Source organism: Mastomys coucha, unplaced genomic scaffold, assembly GCF_008632895.1.
Source record: "Mastomys coucha isolate ucsf_1 unplaced genomic scaffold, UCSF_Mcou_1 pScaffold6, whole genome shotgun sequence".
NCBI lineage: Eukaryota > Metazoa > Chordata > Mammalia > Rodentia > Muridae > Mastomys > Mastomys coucha.
In genome coordinates, this window is record NW_022196912.1 from 105,639,881 (window position 1) to 105,650,040 (window position 10,160).

Genomic DNA, 10,160 nt, shown 5'->3' on the forward strand with positions numbered 1-10,160 from the left:
AAAAAAAAAAAAAAAAAAAGAATTTCATTTAAGATTTATAAGAAACAAATTCCCTGGTTGAGGAATACACTAAATATATCTAATCACTGAGCCACACAGGTAACAATTCTAACAGGTTAGGCAGTGACCCAGGCAAATGGAGTGCACCTTAAATCCTAGCACTGGGGAGGCTGAAGCAGAGGTCCCCAGTTCCAGCTCAGCCTGGGCTATATTCCAAATCTTGTCTCCACTATTTGTACGACCATTTAACAATACATAGTTACATAGGAAAACAGACTATAGAGAGTATGACTATATTCAAACCAGTCTAATGAGCCCCCTAACATTTCTAAAGGTCTTATAGTGACTCTATTCTAAAGCATTTTTATACGAGTTCCAAATGTGTCAGTTTGTGTAGTTGAGAATTCCCAGAGTACATTAACCAACTATACTTAAATCTTTCTTAACTCTAAAATTCTTAAATTCTAAAAATTTTCCACATCTGAAGTCTTGATAGAAATCCAGTGCAGGGCCCCAGAATGGCTCTGTGTGTCAACACATTTCACCATCAAAATACAACAGAAGGCATTTTTTTCAAAGCCCAGAATTTTGAATCTATTACAAAAATTAAGCTTTAACATTAAATCTTTGATAACCAATGACAGTTTGTGTTGAACATGATCGATTTATGGAAATCACAAAATACAACTATTTACTTCAATAGACCATTCATTGTGTTTAAAATAGAAAAGAAAGGAAAAAAGTAGGATCCTTTAAACTCAATACTCAAAAGTATTGATCCTTTAAAAAGATCAATCCAGACGTGTTAAGTGTAAGTCAAATCCACTAGAGAACAGTTATAAATAGCCATGAGGCCCTGTGCCGGGGGAGGACTGGCAATCTGGATTTGGAAAATCTGGAAATAAAAAAAAAAAAATCACTCTTTTGGCTCAGGAATTTCCAAGCAAGAAGCCTATCTGCACCTCGAAAAGAATTGAATGTATTGCCTGGGAAAGGGGCCTCAAGCCCTCTCTGGGAGAGAGCAGGTTTCCAAACCTTGGCTTAATAAAAGCAGCTACACTGTTGGTTTTGGTAAAAGTGAAGGCAGCTGTCCACCTATTTGTTCATCAGATTTCTTTTTACTGTGTCATGCACAGCTACCCTGATTTAATTTTATACTAATATCAAAAGGGGGCTTCTTGCCACCACCCCAATTCCTCCTGTTGGCAAGGCCTTTTCCACTTTGAATATACAATAAATGCAAATAATTTCCTCAGATGCTAAGCTTACTCACAAAGTGCACTCCCAGAACTCCGCGCTGCCGTCCTTTGAGCTCAGAGTGCCTGCCTCCTATCATTTCTTCATGAGGTTCAGAGCAAGAGGTCTAGTCGAGTAGATGATCTTTTTGGTGGCCTCTACACTTCCTCCAAAACACCTACAAACCAATGAGACAGGCAGCAGACAGAACTATGACTTGAACTTTTAATGAAAATGATTTTATCTTTCCTATGCACAGATTAGAGAATATCAGGAGGAGTGAAAATACACTCCTATGTCATCCAGACGCCCATGTGGTACAGCCCAGCCTGAAAATCCCTAGTAACTGGTATGTTCTGCCCATAACTCATCATCACTGGACTTGCTAGGTCATGCTAGGGCATGAGTTGTACACCAAGTCTAGGGAAAATATTCACTCTAAGTATATCTATCAGGAGGGAGACTAGCGTCAGTAATAAGACTAACGTGCTTTTCTGAATTTGCTGGCTCATTTGTAAGTCTAGGCCAGCCTCCACCTCTTTAAAGGCAATATTATATATGGTGGATCAGTTCTCACAGTGATCAAACAAACAAATAAATAAATTAACAAACAAATGCACTATGTATTAAGTTGTATGAAAGTGCAAAGGGTAGAAATGTTCTCAACACTTTATGACTACTTCTAAAACTGTAAGGATCCTTAGACACTCTCCGTCTGTTTCAATAAGCCATTCCAAGAAGAGTATTCTGGGAAAAGAAAAGCAATGTGAGACTGGGAGACGTGCAGAGAGGCCAGTTAAGCAAAGGTTTACTACACTCTTTTCTAACAAAGCAGTAAGCTTCATCACATGATGACCCCTAGGCACAATGAAATTTCTCTACACCAGTGGTTCTCTACCTTCCTAATGCACACACCCCTCCCTTCAATACAATTCCTGTCATGGGTTGGTCCTCCAACCATAAAATTATTTGTGTTGCTACTTCATACCTGTAATTTTGCTACAGTCAAGAATTGTAATTTCAATATCTGTGTTTTTCAATGGTCTAAGGTGACCCCTGTGAAAGGGTCATTTGATTTCCAATGTGGTCACGACTCACTGCTCTCCACAAAGTTACAGCTGTCAAAGTTCATCTTCTCTCTTGCCTGTCCAATGCAACAGTTAGAAACCTGGCCAGCTTAAATTGATACAAACTATGAATATAAAATATCAGTGCATGTCAGATTCTGAACACCCTGTACCATTATCAAAAAACATAAAGCCCCAGTAGTGCCAGAAGCCTTGGCTCTCAGCACTGTGGAGGCAGAGGCAGGTGGATCTCTGCAAAATAGACCTAGACCTGCAATGTGTAGTCTGGGCTACAGTGTGAGTTCCAGGCCAACCAGTGCCACACAACGGAACCCTGTCTGAAAGTAAATAAATAAATAAATAAATAAATACATATGTGTGTGTAGATACAAGTTTGATATTTACTACATGTATATTTACATGAAGTGAAATATACTACAGTATATTTTATGTACTGTGCCAACTAAATTAAGATTAATCTCAGACATTTCCTTTTACTTTTAATACAGGTACTATAAAACTAAAAACCACCTGTACGTTCCTATGCTGTTTCTGTTAGATGCAATCAGTTTTAGGAAGAAGCAGTGAGATTTGCTAGGTGCTAGGCACTACGCCAAAGGCTTTGCATAATCCTGACTGACGAGGACACTGCAACATCTAGCTCTGCCTAACATGCCCAGTCCATTAAAGCAACACAGAATGCAGCGGGGATTCAAAATTTGATGTTTCTACTAATTAATTCCGAAACGGGGTGGCTAACCACTATGACCTGGGCATCTCCTAACTTAGCAGAGGAAAATCTGCTAGTGACTAGAGGACAGAAATAAGCACCAAATATACCCCTTGGGGCAGTCAAGCCAAAGTCAGACAACCTGAAGCTTATGGGAGGGAGCCTCGGACAAGGTGCTCCAAAGCCAGGACAAGGCGCGTTAAGTGAGGTGGCCAGGACCTGACCGTGGACGACCTGCTGAGGGATGCAAACACGCCATGGCCCCCAGGTCACCAAAAACTGCACCCACAGTCCTTGCCCACCCCACACACCCCGGCAGCTCTTGTGTCTCCACCCTAGGAGAAGGGGAAGTGGGACACAAAAGTCTGCAGGGGAAAATAAGAGAAAGGACAAGAGAACAGATAAGGGCAGGTACCTTAGATCCAAGGTGACTCCAAGTTCTTAACGCCGGATCATCGCCGAGGCCCCACCCGGCTCCCGCGGCTACCTGCGACCCCGAAGGTGCAACTGACCCAACGCTGCCTCGCAACCGACTCCGCTCACCCGGGACTCGCAGCTATGGCAACTTGAACTAGCCGCCCAGGCGCGGCTAGAGAGCACAGGACGCGCCGCCGCCGCTTGGCCCTCTGGGATCTATAGTCCATCCCACACTCCAGAGCCGAGAGATGTGACAAGAAATACAGGAAATGACAGGAGATAAACTACAAGTCCCAGCATGCTCTGAGCAGGGCCTCTACTTGCCTTTCCCGGAAGAAACTGGATAAGCGGTCTTTACAGACTTGGAGCCCTGCCTTCTTGCCCCGCTCTAATTTTGTTTTTTTTAAAGGGCCAGTAGCCTGCGAAGCCGCAAACTCCTGGTAGAAAGTGAATTCAAAAGTCCCGCGACACTGAGTGTAATTTTACTCATTAAGAAACATCAAGGATAAATAATAACCAACAGTGAGATTTTAAAATCGCTTTAACGTCTTATTCTAATAGCTTAAGACTTGGAGAGGAGTAAAGAAGTTTATCAAGCAAAACACTTTCTGCCTGGAGTGACTAAGATCTCACCTCTCCTCAGTGGCAAACTAAAGTGCAATATGAGGTAGTATGTTCATTACTACCTTGTTATGTCCTCTAAAAAACAGTTGTGAGTGCTGCTTAACCTGTGAGTAGCGACCTTCAGAAAAAACATATTTCTGATGGTCATAGGAATTTGAGAAACCACTCCATAGCAAAATTACAGTTATGAAGTGCCAATGAAAATAAATTGATGGTTGGGGATTCCTAGTATATGTTTTCCGATGGTCATGATCCACAGGTTGAGAATTGCTGATCATTGTATGATCTAGGTTTTCTATTGTGGGTATTCTACGCTGGAATCATGAATTACCCACTTAATCTTCCCACTTAGGGATTGACCCAAACAGGCCTGACCTTTTAAAGTATCTCCCTCCCCTGAAAGTCCCCACCCTGCTCACGTAAAGGCTTTTCCTATCCAGTTTAAACATTAATTTTTCTAAAGACTTGCCTAAGTAATTGCATCCACAGTTGTGCCTCTCGAATACTCAACTGACACAGAGAGAAACTTAATTCAGAACAACCATACCAGCAATGCCTGCAGAGGCATCATGGCTCTGTTCCTTAATAGCTAAGTTTCACAAAACAATTGTATTCAGTTTAGCAAACATGAATATTGAATCATTTTAGGCTCCTGTCTTTCTACACAGAAGACACAGGGATAATGAAGAGATTTAAAAGAACCCCTGTTTTGCTGCTCAGAGCCAATGGAAGGAGATGGCTCTTAAGCAGGTCATTACAGTGCTGGAAGGGAGACCACTGCCTCTGGATCTATGTAGAAACATAAGAGAAAACCTTTCTTAGGAAGTTATATTTGATCAACTGCCAAAAATGTACTACCAAAATGCTAGAATAACTTTGGTTATACATTAGTGCATTACATTAGTAAAAATTAATTGGTAATAATATTGTTGGCCAGCTATATTTATAAGTGTGTACTCAATTCTATTAACTTTGTTTTAAAGTGATATTGGACAAGAAAAGGGAAGCAAAAACTCTGAAGATACAGCTGGGACCACAGAATAAGAAACAAGATTTGAGTTAATTATGATTAGAAATTTATATATGCTTGATTAAATTAATACTGTACATTAACTGCCTTCATTAACAGATGTGGCATGGTAGGAGGATAAAATGGAGTAAAGACAGATCACAGAATGGGTCTCCTTTACTTCTTAACAAGATATAATTTTAATTGGAAAATTGTGTTGTGGCTCCCAAAGAATATGAATTCCTCTTCATTGATACAGCTGGTAGATCTTATCCACCCCACACACACTATCAGTCCATTAGAGCTGATAACATGAATCTAGACTTGGGCAAGTCTATGAGAATTCCTTGAAGTATTTGTTAATCATTCAGCAGGAGCAGGTATGATGAGCTAGCTTGCTAAGCGTGCCATAACAAGACACCAAAGAATAGGTGGCTTGCACAACAGAAATTAATGTGAGAGAGTGAGAAAGAGAGAGAGAAATATTTCATATACCTGAAGGCTGAAAGTCTCAGATCGAAATGCCAGTCAACTGGAGCACTCTCTTCATCTTCTGTGTGGCTTCAAATGCCATTATCCTTTTGTGAACACAGAGCTGGTATCTCTCTACCTGTTAAAAACAAAACAAAATAAAACAAAACAAAACCAGTTCTATTGGATTAGGGACCCAAGTTGATCTCTTTAACGAATCTGTCTCCAAATTCAGTCACTCAAGATGTTTCAAAAAAAAGGGAATTTTGTAAGGGCAAGAAATAGTTGAGAAGGTATCAGTTCGCTGGCCCATGAAGCCTTAGGTTCAATAGTGTTTCCCCACTGCACAACATCAACAGAGAGGTAGATGTGGAAGAGATCTCCATACGCCTTGCCTACACCACATCGAAGGATATAGACTAAATGTAGAAACAATCATATCCACATCATGGGTCCCCACAAGTCTTATGAATATTACAAGAAGTCTCCTTCCTCTGACATGCTGGCAAGGAGTAGATACTCAAAACAGTCCAGACCTATGGGGGTCTTTATGCACTGAGAATTTAAAATGAAATCCAAACTCTTTTTATTTTCTGATTGTTCTGATGTTCAGGTAAAAGCTGGGGTAGTCACCAGGAAAGGGGCATCTCCATCTACATTCAATCAGAAGCTGAAAACATCATTCTGAGGATAGATGGAAATAGAAGCAAATGTAAATAGGAAATATACTCAAGAGAATAGAGCCCTGCTTCCTGACAGCTTCCAGGTTCCTGGCCCCAACCCCTAATCAGTCCTATCGGTGTGGCTTCCACAGACAAGTGTTCCATGAAGCGCTAAAGCAATGGTTCTCAGCCTCTGGACTGCAACCCCTATGAGGGTCACATGTTAGATATCTTTCATGTCAGATGTTTACATTTCAATTCATAACAGTAGCCAAATTACAGTTATGAAGTAGTAATGAAATAATGCTTCACAATATGAAGGGATTAAAGGGTCGCAGCATTAGGAAGGTTGAGAACCACCGCACTAGAGGAAGCTGAAGGTTAAATATGTACACTCAGACCTTAGCTGTAGTAACCAATGGCTACATGACTGCAGACATGGTACTTCCTCTGAGCTTAATTTCTTCTATCAATGATGGGAAAGAGTACCATCTCATGAGTCACATAGCTTTGAGGATAAAATGAAGTAATATGTAGGAAGAAGCATCATGTGTTGTCTATTCATTAGATGGATTCCCTAAATATGTGTTAGTGGATTGGAACTAAGTTCACCCTGAAACATTTGTCTCGTGAGCAACCGGACTTTATTTTGTTCTTGATATTTGTTTTTCTTTGCTATTGTTGCTGTTTCCTTATGGTGATTTTCCATTTGAAGGGCTCGATAAGTTCTGGTGATTAAGACCAGAACTCAACTAAGATCACATTGCTGAAGCCTAACAGTACAGGCTATGAGATTTACAGCACTAATTCCATATCCAGTTCCTGATATCCAGTTCCTGACTGTTGATAACAGTCGTATCAAATATATCAATTTTGACTTACCAATATATATATATATATATATATATATATATATATATATATATATATATGTGGCTTTTGAGACCTATCAAACACCTTAATGGGCTAATCAATGAAGAGGATCTAGAATGGGGACTGTCTGAAAGCACTGATGTGCTCACCCTACCTCAGCTCATCCTGTATGTATAAAATGTATAAAAGAGGAAGGACAGACCTCACATAAGCAGCTGATGGGTAGCAGACAAATTGTATCTTTGTTAGGGTTTCGTTTTTTATTGTTGGATATTTTCTTTATTTACATTTCAAATGTTATCCCCTTTCCCTGCCCCCCCCCGCAGAAACCCCCTATGCCATCTCCCCTCCCCCTGCTTCTATGAGGGTGTGCCCCCACCCACCCACCCACTCCTACCTCCCCACCCTGGCATTCCCCTACACTGGGATATTGAGCCTTCACAGGACCAAGGGCCTCTCCTCCCATTGATGCCCAACAAGGCCATTCTCTGCTACATATGGGGCTGGAGCCATGGGTCCCTCCATGTGTACTCTTTGGTTGGTGGTTTAGTCCCTGGGAGTTCTGGGGGTGGGGGGTGTTGGTTGATAGTGTTCTTCATATGGGATTGCAAACCCCTTCAGCTCCTTCAGTCCTTTCTCTGACTCTTCCATTGGGGACACCCACACTCAATCGAGTGGTTGTCTGTGAGCACCCACCTCTGTACTTATCTGGCTCTGGCAGAGCCTCCTATATGTCCTAGGAGACAGCTATATCAGGTTCCTATCAGCAAGCACTTCTTGGCATCCACAATAGTGTCTGGGTTTGATGACCATATATGGGATGTCCAGGTGGGACAGTTTCTGGATGGCCTTTCCTTCAGTCTCTACTCCACACTTTGACTCCATATTTTCTCCATAATAATAATAAATTTAAAGATTTTTTTAAAATTACTAATAATATGAGCATAGAGAGAACAAAGCATTAAGCAAAGTATAAGCCCTTCTGCATGCAGGGACCTGTGGATCTCACATGTCCCATGAAGCCAGGCTTTCCACAAAGAAGTCATGATATTCCTAAATGGTGTAGAAGAAAATGCTGTGAGTATTTTGTTCCTCCCTCTAAGAAGGACTGAAGCATCCACACTTTGGTCTTCGTTCTTGAACTTCATGTAGTCTGTGGATTCTATTTTGGTTATTCTGATAGTTGGGGCTAATAACCACTTATCAGTGGGTGCATACCATGAGTGTTCTTTTGTGACTGGGTTACCTCACTCAGGATGATATTTTCCAGTTCCATCCATTTGCCTAAGAATTTCATTAAGCCATTGTTTTTAATAGCTGAGTACTACTCCATTATGTAAATGTACCACATTGCTGTGAAGAGACACCATGACCACACCAATTCTTATAAAGGAAAACATTTCATTGGGGCTGGCTTATAGTTCAGAGGCTTAGTTCATTGTCGGCATGGTGGGAAACATGGTGGCAGGCAGGCAGACATGGTGGTGGAGAGGACCTGAGAATTCTACATCTGGATCCACAAGCAGCATGAAGAGAATGCCACACTGGGCAGGGCTTGAGTATCTGAAACCTCAACCCCTAATGACACACTTCCTCCAACAAGGCCACACCTACTCCAACAAGGCCACACTTCCTAATAGTTCCACTCCCTATGGGCCTACGGGAACCATTTTTATTCAAACTACCACAGATTGGCAGTAAGAGACAACACTGTCTCAAGCAGAAGGCACAAAAGTGTTTTACTGTTACCTTGCAAACTCATACCACTGTGAAACAGCAACATCATGTCTAGGGTTGCAGAAAAATATGTATTTAGATATTATCAAATATTTATTTTTAACATTCTCTGTTCCCTACTTCTGTTTAAGCAAATTAAGTTTCTCTACATTCAGGGAAAAGAGGGGAGTTGAGAGTGGGAAGGAAGAAAAGGGATCACTTTCTTGCTTCAAAGAGTGCAATACAAAGAGTCTCAAACAGGACTGGCTGTAGGACTTGTAAAGGAAAATTAAAGAAAAAATAAAATGTGAAGCCCTTGTTCAAGACTGAGGTGCAAATCAGATGCTTGGTGGCTAAAAGTGTCTTATGGGCTAGCCTGACAACCAGTCCCTGAACCCACAGAAAGATGAATAGTGAGAACCAACCCCACAAAGTTATTATCTGACATCTACATGGGTGTCATGGCATGCACCTTTATACACCCACGCAGCTACATCCCACTCACACACATACACATCATGCATTCAAATAATAATAAAATAATAATAATAATAATAATATAATAATTTTAAAGATTTTTTTAAAATTATTAATAATATGAGCATAGAAAGCACAAAGCATTAAGCAAAGTATGAGGCCCTTCTGCATGCAGGGACCTGTGAATTTCACATGTTCCATGAAGCCAGGCTTTTCACAAAGAAGTCATGATATTCCTAAGTGGTGGGGAAGAAAGTGTCGTGATCAAAAAATAAGGAAATAAAATTATGATTGAGAAGGTAAGACATAGAGAACAAGGAAGTCCTGAGGGAAGAATTAGGGCTGGGTAAAAAAGAACAGACCTGAAAAGATAGGAGGAAAATCTAAGTCCAGAAGATATCTAGCCTCCACATAGGAACCAAATGTTCCTTCCAAACATACTATTGTTTGTCCAGACTTCCCAACTCTACTGAGTTATATTTGTCCACCACAGATGGCCAAACTCCTTTGCAACCTACCAACTATGGTATGTTGGTATTCACATACTAACTATGCCATAAGAAATAAAAGTAAAATGTTCAACATTCTGGTTTGGATGGGACTGGATGGAAGAGGGATGACCCCACTTTCTACCCATCAAGAAATTTAAGTATGGTTGACACTATCTCTTAAGTTCCCAAGCAAGCTACAAGTCTAAGAAGAATCAAAGTGAAGTACATGGCATTGCTGTAGGGAGATTGCCCACGTGTAAAACTGCAACCCTTTCGTCATCCATAGTGTAAAGCATAGCTCATCCCATAATATTCCTTTCTCTCATACACTTATAATTTTAGGTAGATATCACATCATGACAATTTTATAATATTGTAATACAGATG

The 10,160-nt window shown here is 40.7% G+C and overlaps 1 protein-coding gene and 1 long non-coding RNA gene across 6 annotated transcripts in view; one reads left to right on the plus strand and one right to left on the minus strand.

Moving 5' to 3' along the window:
* The window catches only part of Cep128 (centrosomal protein 128), a 389,783-nt gene extending 386,198 nt beyond the window's left edge, over positions 1–3,585 (minus strand). For all 4 annotated transcript variants that reach the window (XR_004114433.1, XR_004114432.1, XM_031356808.1 and 1 more), the window contains exons 1-2: positions 3,449–3,585; positions 1,274–1,414 (exon numbers count right to left, since the gene is read on the minus strand). The gene's annotated coding sequence lies outside the window, so the exon portion shown is untranslated. The remainder of the gene's footprint in view (positions 1–1,273; positions 1,415–3,448) is intronic.
* The window catches only part of LOC116080448, a 57,397-nt gene extending 53,345 nt beyond the window's left edge, over positions 1–4,052 (plus strand). For both annotated transcript variants that reach the window (XR_004114435.1, XR_004114434.1), the window contains 2 exons: positions 1,496–1,585; positions 2,813–4,052. This is a non-coding gene — a long non-coding RNA (uncharacterized LOC116080448). The remainder of the gene's footprint in view (positions 1–1,495; positions 1,586–2,812) is intronic.
* Positions 4,053–10,160: the final 6,108 nt, after the last annotated feature.